Source organism: Hyla sarda, chromosome 12 (genome assembly GCF_029499605.1).
Source record: "Hyla sarda isolate aHylSar1 chromosome 12, aHylSar1.hap1, whole genome shotgun sequence".
Taxonomy (NCBI): Eukaryota; Metazoa; Chordata; class Amphibia; order Anura; family Hylidae; genus Hyla; species Hyla sarda.
In genome coordinates, this window is record NC_079200.1 from 25,449,008 (window position 1) to 25,470,293 (window position 21,286).

At 46.5% G+C, this 21,286-nt stretch overlaps 1 long non-coding RNA gene across 1 annotated transcript in view; it reads right to left on the reverse strand.

Annotated features, from left to right (window-relative positions):
* Positions 1 to 641: 641 nt before the first annotated feature.
* The window catches only part of LOC130296204 (uncharacterized), a 185,080-nt gene continuing 164,435 nt past the window's right edge, over positions 642 to 21,286 (reverse strand). Inside the window, exons 5-6 of the long non-coding RNA XR_008849156.1 lie at positions 4,085 to 4,219; positions 642 to 1,682 (exon numbers count right to left, since the gene is read on the reverse strand). This is a non-coding gene — a long non-coding RNA (uncharacterized LOC130296204). The remainder of the gene's footprint in view (positions 1,683 to 4,084; positions 4,220 to 21,286) is intronic.

Here is a 21,286-nt window from a genome sequence, read left to right on the forward strand (position 1 = left end):
TTCAAACTGTTTTACATGAAAATTATCCAAGGTTTACACTAGTGACACCAGTTTTGCAAAAGTGGGCGTGGCTAAGTAAAGTTCATGTTTTAGGGTATGTTCACACGCGCGGATTTACAGCGTATTTTAGGCTGCAAATCCGCTGGTGAAGGCCCGCTCTATGCTGGCTTTACATGTGCCTGCTCGTAGCGACAATACGCCGCTACCAGCAGGCACACTGCGATGTGCGAGTCGCAGTATACTCGCACATCGCGGGAGCTCTGAGCAGGGAGAGCAGGGAGAGCACCCGCGATGTGCGAGTACGCCGCGCACATCGCTGCACTGTGTCTGCTTGTAGCGGCGTATTGCCGCTACCAGCAGGCACATATAAAGCCAGCATAGAGCGGGGCCTTCACCAGCGGATCTGCAGCTAAATACGCTGCGAAAATCCGCACGTGTGAACTTACCCTTAGGGTTTTTTTGCTGCGTATTTGAAAGGGGGCGGTCTTTCTCGGCTGTCCGCAGCAGATTTTCCACGGTGGTATTTATGTTGCGGAAAATCTGCCGCAAGCCCCATTGAAGTCAGTAGGGACTGCGGCGGATTTTCCGCAGCGTAAATTCCGCCGCGGAAAATCTGCTGCGGACAGCCGAGAAGAGCCCGCCCCCGTTCAAATACGCAGCAAAAAACCTGCAAAAAAATCCGCCCGTGTGAACGTACCCTTAGAGTCCATTTTTCATCAAAAATTTCATACCAGCTTTTTGCTAGTGTAGAAATTACAGAAATGGTTGTATTATTTTTTCTTTCGTTTTTTTTTGTTGAAAAAGTGTTATTTAATCAATGATTGAAAAATGTATTATTATTGGAAAATATAAAAAAAAAAACGAATAATTTTTTTTTTTTGTTCATGGTGACTGCACCTGAACTTACATTTATACAGTTATCGCTTGTCTGGGCACTAGTAACAAGGATGGAATATTACATGAGATGTTTCCGCCAGACTCTTCCAGGATGTAAAATTTGGAACGAAAATTTGCAATTTTGGCGCCAAAATTGCCGATTTTGGCACCAAGGGCGGCAATTGTGGCGCAAAAAAATCCAATATGGCGGCAACAAAAAAAAGATTGGCAATTTAGTTATTTTTTTTCCGAGCATCTAAAGGCAACATGTAGCGGTCCTTCAGCAGCGGATCCGCACCATAAAATAGGCTGTGGATCCTCTCGTCTGAACGTACCCTTACAGTAGTTTTTGAATATCTCCCCCACTGTTTTAGTCATAGGCACAGATTTGGTCAGCACCTCTATAAATGGGGGAGCACTCCTATACATGGGGGAGCACTGGAATGAATAGTCGGCTCTTTGTGGACATATATACTGTATGTGTAGAACCTTCGCAGGTGTGAGGACAGTCTGCAGCGACACTGATGTTATGGCTGCCGCCAGTTCTTCCGGACTCACAAGGTCACTGGCCCAATATATTGGGTCACTAGTTTGTCTCATTTGTGACAGCCTTGGGAGGGAAGTGGCACAGAAACAATGTGGATATGGCTCCCACGCAGACACAGTATGTCATGGATTAACAAGAGCGGCTTGGCACGACTTGGACATAGACCACTGGGATCAGAACAAGTGCCGCACTCCCCCGTGTCCTGGGCAGATGGTCACAGATCAGTTCCATTTCAAGGGAAAAATTCGGTGTTCTGTCCCTGAAAGACAGAGAGAAAGAGAGGATGACATGAGAGATAATGGAGGCACGCGGCATAGAAAGGAGAGGATTTACTGACTGCAACTCCCAGCATACCTGGACAGACTTCCCCCAAAAAATAAGAAAAAATAAAAAAAAAAGCTATCAAAAAGTGACATCAAAACAAAAATGGTTCTGTTAAAAACTACAAACCGGGCGCAAAAAATGACCCTCATTCAGACCTGTATGGGGAGAAATGGGGGGGGGGGGGAGGGGCCATCTAGATAGGGGCCCCCATCAGTGGGACAGGAACGCACCAGCCTATCGGGAAATTTCCCTGTAGGCTGCTCACCCTGTGGGGTGGCTGGCACAGCAGTGCCAATGTAATTGACCCCATGGAGGAGCCGCCTCCGGCTCTCATTCATTGCGCAGACCCAGAGTCCCCAGTCCCTTCACATCAGAGCATGAGATACCTTTCACTGCTGGGCAAAAGCTCCTCCCCAAGATGACAAGCAGTGAACGGCCGTACAGATACGGCGCCGCGTAATGACTTTCCCAAAATCACAGCACTGGTGCATCACTACGTTCTACGTCATTACGCAACCGCCGTTTCTGTACGGCTGCGCACCGCTTGTCATCTGGGGAAGGAGCCTCTGCCTGGCTGCAAAAGATATCTCATGCTCCGATGCGAACGTACTGGGGATGCCGGAGATCCGGAGTCTACTGCGGGGAGTCTAGTATGCAAAAATCTGAGGGGGCTTCCTGACTATTGGGGGGGGGGAGTCTAATCTAAGGGGACTACTTGCCTACTTGGGGGGTGGGGGGGGGGCTAATCTGAGGGGTTTACCTGGCTACTTAAAGGAGTACTCCGGAATGTTAAAATTATCATTCAGACTGCCAGCAGTAGAAAAATAAAGAGGTACATACCTGCCGTCGCTCCCCCGGTCCCTACGGTAACCCGCTCCGGCATCGCCACAATCCTCTTCCATGTTGCCGGTGGTCCGTGAGTCATACTGCACTCAGTCAATCACCGGCCACAGTGAAGTCCCGCCTCGGCTGGCGATAGGCGGAGCGGCATGGTGACATTTTGGCCCTGGCAGCAGGTGACAAAAATGTCACACTGCCGCTCAGCCTATCGCCGGTCGAGGCGTGACTGGCTGAGTGCAGAATGACTCACCGGCAACCAGGAAGAGGATAGCAGCAGAAGCCGGAGTGGGTTACCGGGGGGAGCGACGGCAGGTATGTACCTCTTTATTTTTTTACTGCCGGCAGTCTGAATGACAATTTTAACTTCCCGGAGTACTCCTTTAACTACCTACATACTAGGCTACCTAACTATTTACCTGGCTACCTAACTTATTGGCTGCCTACCTACGTACCTGGCTGCTTACATACCTGCCTATCTAACTACCTACATAGCTGGAAACCTAACTACCTACATACCTGGCCTATCTACAGTACCCACATAACTACCTATCTACCTACCTTACCTGGCTATCTAACTACCTAGCTAGCTAGCTATTTACCCTTTTACTGAGCCGGGCTCCAAGAGGGTCATTATAATAGTTCAGGGATATAGATGGGGAGATTATGTAGAGGTGGGGACGGCACTGGAAATATATGGAGTCTAACATGTTTGTGTGATAGCCTGGGGGAGTTGGGTGTAGGGAGTGTAGCTGTGCGGCTACTAAAGGGTGTCTGGTTAACCCTTGCTATTCGTGTAGCCAGGGTGAGGGCTCCTCTATAATGCTTGTCCTACTGCCACCCTTCCCAAGAGCGATAGGGAGATTTAGAATAATGGAATGTCCACAACCGGAGAGTTTGCTGAAAACAGTTGGAACTTTTACTGAAGATTTTATGCAACTTCACAACAGGAACAGTCTCTACAAATGCAAATTCTCTTGGAGATTGACAAAGGTTGGGACCTTAAGCAGTTTTTGATGTGCTGTTCCACTGGATTTAGGGGAATTAGTTGCGGTCCTGTAGTCACGCTAGCTTTAGCGGGGATTAGTTTAGAACTCATGGTTTAGTTTCTGCTGAGGTTTTCTGACCTAGCGTGTCTTTGAAAGTTGCGTAGATCTGTCCTGCTAGTCCGACATCCACTAGAGCAGCAACCCAAGAGAGCGATAATTGGACACAGCTCCCTTATATGGGCTGGACTAGAGCTAATTGGTCCAATACTGCTGTCAATCACCTTTACACAGGATTATGGGTAACATGTGACCAAGGACCTCCAAAGGTTCTCTAACATACCATAGAGGATTCAACATAGTCACATGACCGAAGGTCCTGCGACTCTAGCAAGGTAAGCATACTATACATTATATTAAATATACATTATTATTAAATATATACATGTATAAACATTACAAAATTAGCATAGAAGAGAGGCAACTAGGGGCAGTCCCACCTGGGGGACCCTACCTGAGCGTAGTTACTCTGACTTTGGGGACCACCATACAAGGTACGGTATGCAATACGGTACCGGGACACCACATTTGTCCTGCAGATGCTGAAGAGGTGAGTTTTGGCTGGAAGAACCCATCATGGCAATCACATCTGGATGGAGAAGAAAAGGAAAGAGGACAATGCTGATCAGAAAAGACATCACCTATGAGTCCCTAGATGTAACTATAATCACTTATATAGTATACAGATCCTGTGAACAGCAGGTATATTTTTCTATTTGGTGAATGTATGTGGGACTATTGGTCAGTGGTAATACTTGTAATAGTGTAGCGGTATTATTTGTCCCTTACTGGTAAAACTAACAGTGTGCACCTGGGCACGTATTTCATTTTGTTTGGAGATGCTGACCAGAAAGGTCCTGTCTACTGGGGGGGGGGGGGGGGGGGGATTTCAATCTGAGGAGACTACCTGCCTACTGGGGGAGAGGCTTATCTGGGGCTAATTTACCTAACTGGCTGTGGAAGACATAGTGAGGAAGTTACTTCCAGTGGTACTGTGCAGGGAACCAAGGGGTGGTGGTGGTGCTGGTGTGGGGGAGATAGCGTTGTTACCATTGGAGGACTATACATTGGGAGGTTGTATAGAGGAGGCTTGAAGTTGAAATTTTTTTCCTGGAGCTGCAACGTGAATTTTTTTTCCTGGAGCTGCGACTGTAAAGTTTTTGCGGGCCGGCCTGGCTGGTGGGCAGGGCATAGCATCAAATCCGCAACACAACGGAATGAGGGCCTGACAAATGAAATGCCAGGCTTCCCTCGCAGGCTGCAGTGCTTAGAACCTGTGTAGTGAAAGCTTGGTATTTGATTTACCAGGCTTCTGTCATGTATATAACGGCTGCGCCCTTTGACCTGTGGGGCTGGTATGGAGTTATTTCCAGGGCTGTCTTTTATCCCCAGGTATAGCCATGGCTAGGGGAGCCTGCCACTGCCAACCATCTTTTTTTTAGGAGCAGCCCTCAAGGGCAACACCACCCAGCTGGCTGGCAACAACAGTAACCCCCAGCTGGCATCTGTCCGGGGCACTTTAAAGGGGTATTCCAGGAATCAAAAACAGGCCTTTTTTCTTTCAAAGACCACTCCCTGTCTCCAGGTTGGGAGTGGTTCTGCAGCTCAGTGCCATTGAAGTAAAAGGAGCCAATTTGTAATTCCACGCACAACCTGGAGACAGGGAGGGCGCTGTCTTTGGAAAAAAAAGGCCTGTTTTTTTATTCCTGGAATAACCCTGTGGCGCACAGGCACGTTTGTTACCAGGAAGGATGCCATCAGTGTGGAGGACTAGCCTGACTCTTTATAAAGGGAAGTGGCAGCCAGACCTGCTGTAAATGTTTAAATTACAGGTTAGTGCTGTAGTTTTGGGTCACCAGCATAGCCATAGGAATTTTTTTTTCTTTTTTACAACATTAACCGTGCGGTCAAACTAACATGTAATCTTGATACTTCGGCACCATTAAAACAATACCCAATTTGTATGATGTTTTAGTAATTTTTAAAAATTCTAAACTTCTAAACTGCTAGCAACAGCCAGGGACCCGCCTGTAATGGCCGACATCCGCGATCGCGCAGATGTCAGCCATTAACCCCTCCGATGCCGTGATCAATACAGATCACGGCATCTGCGGCAGTGCGGGACTTTGATTGGATGATCGGATCACCCGCAGCGCTGCCGCGGGGATCCTATCATCCAGCATGACAGCCGGAGGTCCCCTCACCTGGCTCCGGCCGTCTCCCGGGGTCTTCTGCTCTGGTCTGAGATGGAGCAGACCAGAGCAGAAGATCACCGATAATACTGAGCAGTGCTGTGTCCTATACATAGCACTGAACAGTATTAGCAATCAAACAATTGCTATAGATAGTCCTCTATGGGGACATAAAAAGTGTAAAAAAAAAGTTGAAAAATGTAAAAATAAAAAGTAAAAAAAAAGTAAAAAATCCCCTCCCCCAATAAAAATGAAAATTGTCAGTTTTTCCCATTTTACCCCCAAAAAGCGTAGATTTTTTTTTAATAAACATATTTGGTATCGCCGAATGCGTAAATGTCCGAACTATCAAAATATAATGTCAATGACCCCGTACGGTGAATGGCGTAAACGTAAAAAATAAAAAAAAGTCCACAAATGCTGCTTTTTTGTCACATTTAAAAAAAATTTTTTATAAAAAATGATCAAAAAGTTTTATATATGCAAATGTGGTATCTAAAAAAAGTACAGATGACGGCGCAAAAAATGAGCCCTCATACCGCCGTATGTATGGAAAAATGAAAAAGTTATAGGTGGTCAAAACAGGGCGATTTTAGATTACTGATTTTGTACAAAAATATAAAGGTATCTAGCCATGGGTATCATTTTAATCGTATTGACCCACAGAATAAAGAACACCTATAATTTTTACCGTAAAGTGTACAGTGTGAAAATAAAACCCTCCAAAATGTGCAAAATTTTGGTTTTCATTTAAATTTCCTCCCTATAACATTTTTTTGGGAGTTCACCGTACATTTTATGGTAAAATGAGAGGTTTCATTACAAAGTACAATTGGTCACGCAAAAAACAATCCCTTATATGGGTCTGTACATGGAAATATGGATTTTAGAAGGCGAGGAGGAAAAAATGAAAACGCAAAAATAAAATTAGCCTGGTCCTTGAGGTGAAAATGGGCTTGGTCATTACCTGTCAGATCCAACAAAAAAAGACTTTTTTAAAATACATCACTCAGTACCTAATCCTCACCATGTACATCTAATTTTTATGTGTCTAGCACCTTTATTTTTTTTATTGCACTTTTAATTTAGCTCACTAGTCTGAATTCCTCTCAAAGGGAGGGGGCGTGGCCTCACTGTGCAGGTCTCCGCCCCCTCCCTCAGTATGCTGTCTGCTCACATCTCCCCTAGCATTAGCAAAACTACAACTCCCAGCTTGTCCTCACTGACTGTAGCGGGACATAAGCTGACAGTGGGAGGATTTTTCCTCCAGCTGTGAGCCCTTCACTCCCAGCTGTCAATCAAGGAAGTGTGTCCATGACATAGCTGATGATGCATGGACACAGCAGGACTAGTATGTGTCCAATCAGGTGGGGGGGGGGGGCAGTTGTTTGACTGGCTTTTTCAGTATGAAATACTGAAAATTTTCTAATGAAAGCAATTGCAAAACCTATTGGTTTACAACATAACAAAAGTTTCTGTATCTGACAGTGCCCATTTAAAGTGCACAGCGTATAGTAGTATTACACTGCTCAAAAAAATAAAGGGAAAACCAAGATAAAACATCTTAGATCTGAATGAATGAACTAACCATATGAAATACTTTCGTCTTTACATAGTTGAATGCGCTGACAACAAAATCACACAAAAATTATCAAAGGAAATCAAATGTATCAACCCATGGAGGTCTGGATATGGAGTCACACTCAAAATCAAAGTGGAAAACCCCACTACAGGCTGATCCAACTTTATGTAATGTCCTTAAAACAAGTCACAATGAGGCTCAGTAGTGTGTGTGGCCTCCACGTGCCCGTATGACCTCCCTACAACGCCTGGGCATGCTCCTGATGAGGTGGAGGATGGTCTCCTGAGGGATGTCCTCCCAGACCTGGACTAAAGCATCCGCCAACTCCTGGACAGTCTGTGGCGTTGGTGGATGTAGCGAGACATGATGTCCCAGATGTGCTCAATCGAATTCAGGTCTGGGGAATGGGCGGCCAGTCCATAGCATCAATGCCTTCCTCTTGCAGGAACTGCTGAGACACTCCAGTCCCATGAGGTCTAGCATTGTCTTGCATTAGGAGGAACCCAGGGCCAACCACGACAGCACATGGTCTCACAAGAGGTCTGAGGATCTCATCTCGGTACCTAATAGCAGTCAGGCTACTTCTGGCAAGCACATGGAGGGCTTTGCGGCCCTCCAAAGAAATGCCACCCCACACCATTACTGACCTACTGTCAAACTGGTCATGCTGGAGGATGTTGCAGGCAACAGAACGTTCTCCACGGTGTCTCCAGACTCTGTCATGTCTGTCACATGTGCTCAGTGTAACATAGTTCATAAGGTTGAAAAAAGACCAGAGTCCATTACGTTCAACCTTTATTCCTAATGAGTCCCTACTGAGTTAATCCAGAGGAAGGCAAAAAAAAAACTCATACTAGAGGAAAAAAATTCCTTTCCGACTCCAAATATGGCAGTCAGAATAAATCCCTGGATCAACGTTCTGTCCCTATAATTCTAATATACATAACCAGCAATGTTCTTACTCTCCAAAAATGCATCCAGACCCCTTTTAAATTCTTTTACAGAGTTCCCCATGACCACCTCCTCCGGGAGAGAATTCCACAGTCTCACTGCTCTTACAGTAAAGAACCCCCATCTGTGCTGGTGTAGAAACCTTCTTTCTTCTAAACGGAGAGGATGTCCCCTTGTTATAGATACAGTCCTGGGAATAAATAGATCAAGGGAAAGATCTCTGTACTGTCCCCTGATATATTTATACATAGTTATTAGGTCTCCCCTAAGCCTTCTTTTTTCTAAACTAAATAACCCTAATTCTGATAATCTTTCTGGGTACTGTAGTCCTCCCATTCCCCGTATTACTCGGGTTGCCCGTCTTTGAACCCTCTCCAGCTCAACTATATCTTTCTTGTATACTGGTGCCCAGTATTGTACACAGTATTCCATGTGTGGTCTGACCAGTACTGTACACAGTATTCCATGTGTGGTCTGACTAGTGAATTGTACAGTGGTAGAATTATTTCCTTGTCGTGGGCATCTATGCCCCTATTGATGCACCCCATGATTTTATTTGCCTTAGCAGCAGCTGCCGGACACTGGTCACTACAGCTAAATTTACTGTTAACTAAAACTCCCAAGTCCTTTTCCATGTCAGTCGTCCCTAGTGTGCTCCCATTTAATACATAATCCCAGGCCGGATTTTTCCTCACCATGTGCTTTACCTTACATTTATCAGTGTTGAACCTCATCTGCCACTTCCCAGCCCAAGCCTCCAACCTATCCAGATCTATTTGTAACAGTGCCCTGTCCTCTATTGTGTTTTCCGCTTTACAGAGTTTAGTATCATCTGCAAAGATTGCTACTTTACTATTCAACACCTCTACAGGGTCATTAATGAATGTATATGAACCTGCTTTCATCTGTGAAGAGCACAGGGCGCCAGTGGCGAATTTGCCAATCTTGATGTTCTCTGGCAAATGCCAAACGTCCTGCACGGTGTTGGGTTGTAAGCACAACCCCAACCTGTGGACGTCGGGCCCTCATACCACCCTCATGGAGTCTGTTTCTGACCGTTTGAGTGGACACATGTGTGGTAGCGGGGTATGATAAGGGCTGATGTTGTTACCCTAGGGGCAAATGGCATTAACCCCTTGTATTTGTGATGCCATGGCGTGGTTTAGCCTAAAACCCCCTGAAGGTATACCTCTGGATCCTGGGCTAGGCACGGGGGCAATAAAGACTTTACTGAGGGTAGATAGTTGGTAAAGTCTATACAGTTCAGCCAGGGCCCAAGGAGGTGACCAGTGATGCAGAGACCTTAAGGGCTTGCTAGGACTTGTAGTAGGACTGGACAATTGAATGCAGACCACGCTGACTTGACAGATGAGAAGGACTAACTTGACTTGACTCATAAAGCTGTGACTTTAGCTTACTTGAATTGATGGTGGCTGAAGGACTTGCCTCCAACTCTCTGGACACACACACTAGGCACGACTGCACTGGACCTCAGCTTAGTAGAAGAGAGAGAAGCTCCACCCAGGGCTTATATGGGGTAGACTAGCAGGGAGCCCATAGGTCACTCTTGGGATCACCTTGTCACTGGTACCTCCTGGGTAAAAATCACATGACATATCACATGGTATAACTCTTTAAGATACAACACATTTTATAATACAATACACTGCAGAACATATGTACAGGGGGGAAACAGGTGCAAGCAGGGCTGGAACATCATTGGCGCTATGGAGCGCCTGCTCCGGGCCCCATGCCCGCAGGGGGCCCCCGTCACACTCGGGACATCCCTGTGTCCCGAAAAATCTTTTCAGGACACAAGGATGTCCCGGCGGTTACCTCTCTGTGGCAGCCCCCGCGTTAACTTTAAAAACGCAGGGGCCGCCAGGAGGGAGCGCGCGCAGAGACGTCACTGACGTCCCATGCGTGCGCCCATAGGAGAAAAGCAGAGTGGAGCGGAGCAGTGAGGAGGACGCGCGCGCATGGTAAGTTACCAGCGGCACATCATCTTCAGTGCTCCGCTCCCCGGACCTACTGCTATGGCCTATGGACCGGAGGGGCGGTGGTCGGAACACTGAAGTGGGGCAGTAAACAGGCATACAGCCTCTAGACATACACTGTATATGGCTGGAGGCTGTATGTCTGTGGGGGAACTGTACTGCACCTAATGTGGGGAAACTGTACTGCACCTTATGTGGGGGAACTATACAGCACCAAATGTGGGGGAACTAGGCAGCACCAAATGTGGGGGGAACTATACTGCACCTAATGTTGGGAATTATACTGCACCTAATGTGCGGAACTATACTGCACCTAATGTGGGGAACTATACTGCACCTAATGTGGGGGAACTATACTGCACCTAATGTGGGGAACTATACTGCACCTAATGTGGGGAGCTATACTGCACCTAATGTGTGGGAACTATACTGCACCTAATGTGGGGAACTATACTGCACCTAATGTGGGGGAACTATACTGCCAACCTAATGTGGGGAACTATACTGCACCTAATGTGGGGGGGGGGGGGGGAACTGTACTGCCAACCTAATGTGGGAAACTGTACTGCACCTAATGTGGGGGAACTGTACTGCACCTAATGTGGGGAACTATACTGCACCTAATGGGGGGAACTGTACTGCACCTAATGTGGGGAATTATACTGCACCTAATGTGGGGGAACTGTACTGCACCTAATGTGAGGGAACTGTACTGCACCTAATGTGAGGGAACTGTACTGCACCTAATGTGGGGAACTATACTTCACCTAATGTGGGGGAACTGTACTTCACCTAATGTGGGGGAACTGTACTGCACCTAATGTGGGGGAACTATACTGCACCTAATGTGGGAAACTATACTGCACCTAATATGGGGGAACTATACTGCACCTAATGTGGGGGAACTATAATGCACCTAATGTAGGGGGAACTATAATGCACCTAATGTAGGGGGAACTTTACTGCACCTAATGTGGGAAACTATACTACACCTAATGTGGGGGAACTATACTGCACCTATTGTGGGGAACTATACTGCACCTAATATGGGGGAACTATACTGCACCTAATGTGGAGGAACTATACTGCACCTAATGTGGAGGAACTATACTGCACCTACTGTGGGAAACTATACTGCACCTAATGTGGGGGAACTATACTGCACCTAATGTGGGGGAACTATAATGCACCTAATGTAGGGGGAACTATACTGCACCTAATGTTGGAAACTATACTACACCTAATGTGGGGGAAGTATACTGCACCTAATGTGGGGAACTATACTGCACCTAATGTGGGGGAACTATACTGCCAACCTAATGTGGGGAACTATACTGCACCTAATGTGGGGAACTATACTGCACCTAATGTGGGGGAACTATACTGCACCTAATGTGGGGAACTATACTGCACCTAATGTGGGGAACTATACTACACCTAATATGGGGGAACTATACTGCACCTAATGTGGAGGAACTATACTGCACCTAATGTGGGAAACTATACTGCACCTAATGTGGGGGAACTATACTGCACCTAATGTGGGGGAACTATAATGCACCTAATGTGGGAAACTATACTACACCTAATGTGGGGGAACTATACTGCACCTAATGTGTGGGAACTATACTGCACCTAATGTGGGGGAACTATACTACACCTAATGTGGGGGAACTATACTGCACCTAATGTGGGAAACAATACTGCACCTAATGTGGGGGAACTATACCGCACCTAATGTAGGGGGAACTATACTGCACCTAATGTGGGAAACTATACTACACCTAATGTGGGGGAACTATACTGCACCTAATGTGGGAAACAATACTGCACCTAATGTGGGGGAACTGTACTGCACTTAATGTGAGGGAACTGTTGGGGGGGGGGGGGGGCAACATAATGAAGGGCTCTGTCTTCCAGGCAGCCTTAATCTGGCCCTGGGTGCAAGGGGCCCAGGAGACACTGAAGGAGGCTGTCTGACAGGGCAGCAAGGGTAGGGGGCAACATCTCCCGTACTGGGCAACCACACTTGCACATTTGTGGCCTGCTGAAGGTAATTTTGCAGGGCTCTGGCAGTGCTCCTCCTTGCACAAAGGCGGAGGTAGCGGTCCTGCTGCTGGGTTGTTGCCCTCCTACGGCCTTCTCCACTTCTCCTGATGTACTGGCCTGTCTCCTGGTAGCGCCTCCATGCTCTGGTCACTACGCTGACAGACACAACCACAGCTCACACTGATGTGTCATCCCGGATGAGCTGCACTACCTGAGCCACTTGTGTGGGTTGTAGACTCCATGTCATGCTTCCACTAGAGTGAAAGCACCGCCAGCATTCAAAAGTGACCAAAACATCAGCCAGGAAGAATAGGAACTGAGAAGTGGTCTGTGGTCACCACCTGCAGAGCCACTCCTTTATTGGGGGTGTCTTGCTAATTGCCTATAATTTCCACCTGTTGTCTGTTCCATTTACACAACAGCATGTGAAATTGATTGTCAATCAGTGTTGCTTCCTGAGTGGACAGTGTGATTTCACAGAAGTGACTTGGAGTTACATTGTGTTGTTTAAGTGTTCCCTGTTTTTGAGCAGTGTATATTCTGTGGCCACAGTATATGGTAGTATTATATTCAGACAGTGCAGTGTGTGGCAGTGTTATATACAGAGAGTGCAGTGTGTGGTAGTGTTACATTCAGAGGGTGCTGTATGTGGCAGTGTTACATTCAGAGGGTGCTGTATGTGGCAGTATTATATTCAGAGGGTGCTGTATGTGGCAGTGTTATATTCAGAGGGTGCTGTATGTGGCAGTGTTATATTCAGAGGGTGCTGTATGTGGCAGTGTTATATTCAGAGGGTGCTGTATGTGGCAGTGTTACATTCAGAGGGTGCTGTATGTGGCAGTGTTATATTCAGAGGGTGCAGTGTGTGGTAGTGTTATATTCAGAGGGTGCAGTGTGTGGTAGTGTTATATTCAGAGGGTGCAGTGTGCGGTAGTGTTATATTCAGAGGGTGCTGTATGTGGCAGTGTTATATTCAGAGGGTGCAGTGTGTGGTAGTGTTATATTTAGAGGGTGCAGTGTGTGGTAGTGTTATATTCAGAGGGTGCTGTATGTGGCAGTGTTATATTCAGAGGGTGCTGTATGTGGTAGTGTTATATTCAGAGGGTGCTGTATGTGGCAGTGTTATATTCAGAGGGTGCTGTATGTGGCAGTGTTATATTCAGAGGGTGCTGTATGTGGCAATGTTATATTCAGAGGGTGCTGTATGTGGCAGTGTTATATTCAGAGGGTGCTGTATGTGGCAGTGTTATATTCAGAGGGTGCTGTATGTGGCAGTGTTATATTCAGAGGGTGCTGTATGTGGCAGTGTTATATTCAGAGGGTGCAGTGTGTGGTAGTGTTATATTCAGAGGGTGCAGTGTGTGGTAGTGTTATATTCAGAGGGTGCAGTGTGTGGTAGTGTTATATTCAGAGGGTGCTGTATGTGGCAGTATTATATTCAGAGGGTGCTGTATGTGGCAGTGTTATATTCAGAGGGTGCTGTATGTGGCAGTGTTATATTCAGAGGGTGCTGTATGTGGCAGTGTTATATTCAGAGGGTGCTGTATGTGGCAGTGTTATATTCAGAGGGTGCTGTATGTGGCAGTGTTATATTCAGAGGGTGTTGTATGTGGCAGTGTTATATTCAGAGGGTGCTGTATGTGGCAGTGTTATATTCAGAGGGTGCAGTGTGTGGTAGTGTTATATTCAGAGGGTGCAGTGTGTGGTAGTGTTATATTCAGAGGGTGCAGTGTGTGGTAGTGTTATATTCAGAGGGTGCTGTATGTGGTAGTGTTATATTCAGAGGGTGCAGTGTGTGGTAGTGTTATATTCAGAGGGTGCTGTATGTGGCAGTGTTATATTCAGAGGGTGCAGTGTGTGGTAGTGTTATATTCAGAGGGTGCTGTATGTGGCAGTGTTATATTCAGAGGGTGCTGTATGTGACAGTGTTATATTCAGAGGGTGCTGTATGTGGCAGTGTTATATTCAGAGGGTGCTGTATGTGGCAGTGTTATATTCAGAGGGTGCTGTATGTGGCAGTGTTATATTCAGATGGTGCAGTGTGTGGCAGTATTATATTCAGAGGGGGCAGTGTGTGCCAGTCCTCACTTGTTTATTTACTTAGGCTGTAAAACATAGATAATTGTATCATTTTATCTAGGCTATATATTGTACCCTACAGTGACATAAAAAAAAAAAAAAATGTAAGTATTACTTACAAATGCTCTTCATACTTCCATAGAAAATTAGTGGATATTAGTATGGGTGGTGGATATTAGTATGGGTGGAGTAATTTGGTATGGGTGGGGTACATTGTGGGGGAGGAGCTTAGGGGTCTCCTCAGTAGGTCTCCCAGGGGTGTCCCTAAATCTAAACCCCACTGACACATACATAATGAATTATGCAAATTAGCATGGCCGGTATCTTTTTTTGCAAGAAAGGTGACATCCCTAAGCAGAAGACAATGATAAATGTACGGGAGAAACATTGCTTATAGGATTTAATTCTGAAGGACTAAGAATGATGCTATAGGGAGAAAATCTGTACCCAAGCCCCTTTATTCTAGGTCTCAGTGGGGATCTCAGTGGCTGAAGTCCTGCACATTGAGGTTCGGTATCCACTTGTGTTTTTTTCCTGGCGTTTTCTTTTTTTTTTTTTTCACCTAAAGATCGTCACAAAAACTGTCCTGTAATTTTGTACTTCCAAGATGCAGTTTTTGTGGCTATTATTCAAAAGAAATAACAGCCAGAATTAACACCAATGCTTAATCCACATGGCTTTTTTTTCCAACTTTTTTATTTATTTATTTTTTTGGGAGAAAAATGCCAAATGTTTGTTGAATAAAAAAAAATAAATAACACAAAAGTCTCAACATACTGCGATTTTGTAAACCTGCCACTGAGGCTATAACCGCAGAAGAACAGCAAAGATAAGTGAAAAAATGGCAAAGCAAAGATGCCAAGTGGCCCTACTGACTTTCAGCTAACATCTTGTCGTTGTGGTTTTTCAAACAGCACGTGGAATTGGTGTTTTTTTGTTTTTGTTTGGGCATATTTGAAAAAAAAAACTAAACAACAAAAAAAAACAATTGAAACTTAACCTAAAGGAGTTATCCAGGATTAGATAAACAGAACAGCACCACCCCTGTCCTCAGGTTGTGGGTGGTATTGCAGCCAAGCTTTGAATTTACATGGAAGAATCCGTTCACAATCTGCAATAAAGATTGCGAACGGATTGTCAGGTAGATTTTCAATCCATGTTTGAAATATCTCTGTAAAAAAAAAACACATGGGCACATAGCGGCAGAGTTCCCATTGAAATCAATAGGTAGATGATGTGTGTATTTTGATATGAAATCTGCATGATGTGAAAAAACTCAGTGTGCATAAGTCCTTAAAGGTATGTTCTAGGAATATATGACATATATGACTGATGGCCTATCCACAGAATAGGTGCCAACACCTGGCACCCGCCAATTAGCTGTTGGTTGCCCTGCACTACCAAGTGAATAGGGCTGAAAGCCCTGCGCCATTCATTGTATAGTGGTAGCACTGCGTAACTGCAGCTCAGCTCCCAATTACTTTAAAGGGGTACTCCGCCCCTAGACACTAGACATCTTATCCCCTATCCAAAGGATAGGGGATAAGATATCTGATCGGGGGGTCCCGTGCTGCACCCGGCGTTCGTTTAGAGCATCGGGTTCAGGGCCGGAGGCTCGTGATGTCACGACCACGCCCCACTCGTGAAGTCACGGCCACGCCCTGCTCCGGATGTCACGGCCACGCCCCTCAATGCAAGTCTATGGGAGGGGGCGTGACGGCCGTCACGCCCCCTCCCATAGATTTGCATTGAGGGGGCATGGCCATGATGTCACAAGCGGGGCATGACCGTGACGTCATGAGCCTCCGCCCCACATCGCCAGTCATCTGGCATGGACAAAAGTTCGCTCTGTGCACCGGACGTCTGGGGTGCCAGAGCCTAGATCGCAGGGGTCCCCAGCGGCGGGACCTCTGTGATCAGAAATCTAATCCCCTATTCTTTGGATAGGGGATAAAATGTCTAGCGGCGAAGTACCTCTTTAATGGGAGTTGAGTTCTATTTACCTGGATCAAAACCTGGAAAAAAGCACTGAGACGTGAAACGGCTGTCGTTTTGTAATGCTGCATCTTTATCTGCATCTTTGCCATGACATTTTATTGAGCAAACACAGACATGGAAGATACCAAGTGTGATGAGTACCACTTACATCACTCTGATTTGGGTATTTCTATATGAGTGGCGTTTTGGTACTCATTTATTCTCACTCCAGAGGAGGCACATACTTGTTAGTAATCCAGCTGCACCATAGGCTGCGTTTGTGAGCTGGGGTATATTTCTGTGGCTTTCGGTGTTGCAAATTGGCATGAAAGTCACATGTGTGGAGGGTGCCCAATAAGCCCAATGTGAAGCCGAGCCCCCTTTTGGGCTTGTCCCTTTAAAGAGGGTTTTCTACCCTGGTTCCCAAATTACCCTTTGCCACGGAATGGGACCAAAAAATACCCCATACTTATTCCCCCATTTACCTCTCTCCATTTGGCAACATGTTGAGTGTGTGAGGAAACTGTATATGGCATGTAAGAAGCCAGTCATTTGCCTTTCAGGTAAAGCACTCTTGAGCCTGCCCACCACGGGACCAATCTGAGGGCAGAAAGCTGAACAGAGGGACAGTGTTCCTGAGTGGAAGCTACATGGTAGGTCTTCTGAAGTTGTGATGGAATATTGCATGTTGAAACCATTGTATTGTAAAGTAGATCTCTGGCGAAAATTACTTTATCCCCTATCCACAGGATAGGGAAAAAGTAGGTGATCACGGGGGGTCTAACCACTGGGCCCCTCCACGATCACCGGTACGGGACCTGGACCTCAGTGAGGAGCGTGTGCTGCAGCTGGCCTGTGCTCCATTCATTTCTATGGGAGTGTCGAAAAGAGTGTCCCATAGAAATTAATGGAGCGCGTGCCGTCTACCGGTAGATGACCGGTAGAGCGCTGAGGTCCCGTCCTGGTGATTGCGGGGGTCCCCACTGGTTGGACCCTCTGTGATCAGCTACTTATCCCCTATCCTGTCATTTTTGCCGGAGTACTCCTTTAAGACCATAACTCTATGACAAGCTGGTAATTGTGTGGTGTCCCGGTACCGCATCTTATACGGTACCTATGTATGTGTGGGTCCCCATAGCCAGAGTCCCTAGGACGTAGGGATCCCGGTTGTGTAGCCTACCCCTTGTCGCCTCTATTCCAACTAATAGCTTAGTAATTTATGTAAAGGTAATGTAAATATAGTAATATAACTGTAGATAAATGGTTAATTACCGGTTCCATAGCGTTGCAGGACCTGCGGGTCACGTGACTAGGTAAACTCTATGGTATTCTGCTTAAGGACCTTTGGAGGCCCTGTGACGTAAGCAATCCCATTACTCTCCGTAATGGTGAGTGACAAATGTTCGGACCAATCGGATTCACCCCGCCCCCTGCCCATATAAGGGAGCGGCGGCCATCTTCTCGATCTCTTGTTCCTGCGCAGCCAAACAGTAAGGATCTCTCTCTTGTTCCTGGGCTGTCAAACGAGAAGGATCTGCGCAGCAGCTATCGCAGTGAGTTAGGCCCGAGCCTTGCAGCAACGGCTGAGTAATTCAGAATATAGAGTGTATCAATTCCCAGACACTCTGCAGCATCACCGGACCTAATATAACCCCTAAATCCGGACGGATCTGCAAATATTTATCCTAAATTCAGAGACTTTCTAAATAGCTCAAGATCCGCAACAACTGTCAGTCACTGAGCAATATAAGGACTGTTTGTACGAGACGTTTACTATGCCTTGGATGTATTGCAAGCACGTAATTAAAGTTGTTCAATCTCCTTGTGGACCTTCAGTCATTTCATGCAGCTATCGTTACTGGGAAGGGCGGCGATAGGCTGGAGCATTGTCTCAGCATACCAGCCCTCAGCCTGGCATCACGAACTATAGGGTTAACATTAACCCCTCATATACCGATACCATACCACCACTACCATACACCCCCCAAGGGCTACCACAAAGCCTTTTTGACGTTGCACGAATAGGATTCGGGTGTGTGCCTGCTATTGCCACTAGTGAAAGTGTACTCCCCCCCCCAGAACGAGAACTTTATTCATGTGTTGCTGTGTACAAGAATGGTGCTTGTGGGGCACCATACAAGGGGGCCAAGAGAAAAGTAAGGGGGGAGGTGAAGATTTGTCTACAGTTGAAATGTGCAAACTGCGCAATGAGTTCATGCTGCGATCCTCTGGTCCGGTTGGCACAGGCGGAGCCGAACTGCTGCCGGAAAAGTGTGCGAAGAAAGCCCGCGCTGCGCCACGCCCCGTGGACGCCAAGTTGCTGTATCCCAGCCGGAAGGGAACTCAGCTTGTCATCAGAGTACAGAGCCCGGCTTGTCCTCAGTGTACAGATCCCTGCTTGTCCTCAGTGACTGCACCTAATGTGGGGAACTGTACTGCACCTAATGTGGGGGAACTATACTGCACCTAATGTGGGGGAACTATACTGCACCTAATGTGGGGGAACCATACTGCACCTAATGTGGGGGGAACTATACTGCACCTAATGTGGGGGAACTGTACTGCACCTAATGTGGGGGAACTGTACTGCACCTAATATGGGGGGAACTATACTGCACCTAATGTGGGGGGGAACTGTACTGCACCTAATGTGGGGGGGGGGGAACTGTACTGCACCTAATGTGGGGGGGAACTGTACTGCACCTAATGTGGGGGGAACTGTACTGCACCTAATGTGGGGGGAACTGTACTGCACCTAATGTGGGGGGAACTATACCGCACCTAATGTGGAGGGGAACTGTACTGCACCTAATGTAGAGGGGAACTGTACTGCACCTAATGTGGGGGGAACTGTACTGCACCTAATTTGGGGGGAACTGTACTGCACCTAATGTGGGGGGAACTGCACTGCACCTAATGTGGGGGGAACTGTACTGCACTTAATGTGGGGGAACTGTACTGCACCTAATGTCGGGGAACTGTACTGCATTTAATGTGGGGGAACTATACTGCACCTAATGTGGGGGGGGGGGGACTATACTGCAACTAATGTGGGAGGGAGAACTATACTGCACCTAATGTGGGGGGAACTATAATGCACCTTATGTGGGGGGAACTATACTGCACCTTATGTGGGGGGAACTATACTGCACCTTATGTGGGGGGAACTATACTGCACCTAATGTGGGGGGAACTATACTGTACCTAATGGAGGAGGGGAACTATACTGCACCTAATGTGGGGAACTATACTGCAACTAATGTGGGGGGAACTATACTGTATACTAATGCGGGGGAACTGTACTGCACCTAATGTGGGGAGAACTATACTGCACCTAATGTGGGGAGAACTATACTGCACCTAATGTGGGGAAACTAATATGCTTTAAAATGCATGATTTTACCTTTTATGAACAAGAAAATGACGACGTGCTGGTATAATGACGCAACACTAAGGGGCTGGTATGTAATTTTTTCCAGGGCTGGTTTTCACACCCAGTCCGGCCCTGGTTACAGTGTGTCACCCCAATAGTAAGGAGATTACATGAGGAGGAGGTTTGTTACAGTGTGTCACCCCAATAGTAAGGAGATTACATGAGGAGGAGGTTTGTTACAGTGTATCACACCAGTAGTAAGTAGATTACATGAGGAGGAGGTTTGTTACAGTGTGTCACCCCAGTTGTAAGGAGATTACATGAGGAGGAGGTTTGTTACAGTGTATCACCCCAGTAGTAAGGAGATTACATGAGGAGGGGGTTTGTTACAGTGTGTCACCCCAGTAGTAAGGAGATTACATGAGGAGGAGGTTTGTTACAGTGTGTCACCCCAGTAGTAAGGAGATTACATGAGGAGGAGGTTTGTTACAGTGTGTCACCCCAGTAGTAAGGAGATTACATGAGGAGGAGGTTTGTTACAGTGTGTCACCCCAGTAGTAAGGAGATTACCTGAGGAGGAGGTTTGTTACAGTGTGTCACTCTTATACTCCGGAGGCAGCTGTATGCCTGTGGCCTGTAAGAATCCTTGAATCGTGCAGGATGTCAAGTTTTAGCTTTTTTTTTTTTTTTTGAGCAAAAAGGGGGGGGGGGGGTATTAGAAATCTTGGGTGAGTTCCCACACTTTTTTTTCCAGGACTTGACCCCTATATGGTATAGTTATTTGTACACTCTATGCCAGTGCATCATGTGGTGGTTGTGGGGGGAAACAGAGGGCACCATCCAGCATAAGGTTGGCCCTTTTCCTACTGGGTCCAGCCAGATAATGGATTGTCGCAGTGACATGTACATGCGCGGGGGATTGGACATGGATTAGTCATGGATTTTCAATAGGCAGCCGTGTGTCTCCATTGATACTTTGGCATTTGATAGGTTATTTTGGCGCGATCGTGTTGCGATGAAGTCGAGAAAATGAAGCCGGTGATAAATGGAGCACCCGTGGGACAATATAATTCTATAGGAGATAGTGGCGTATTCATTCACTTCCAGCAGAGATGTGGCAGGCTGTAAAATCGAAGGCGTGTAAAAAGTGATGGAAGGTTTAATGCTAATATAGACAATTCCTCGGTAAAGGGCAGACCGGCGTCCAAGCAGGTCTCCTCTGCTGTCATGCACTGTTTTTTTTTTTTTTTTTCCAATGGGGCTCAGTGAGGGGTGGAAAGAGTTAAAGAGTATTTGCCATTAATGCAAGTCCCTGATTGGGAAGCAGCTTGCTTCTTCTCATTACACATAGCTTAGTTTCAAAAGGGGAGCAAGATGCATAACAATAAGGGCCTCACTCTGCAAAACTTGGAGCCGTGCCACGGAGAGGCCATGATAAATGCAGAGAGATTTTGGC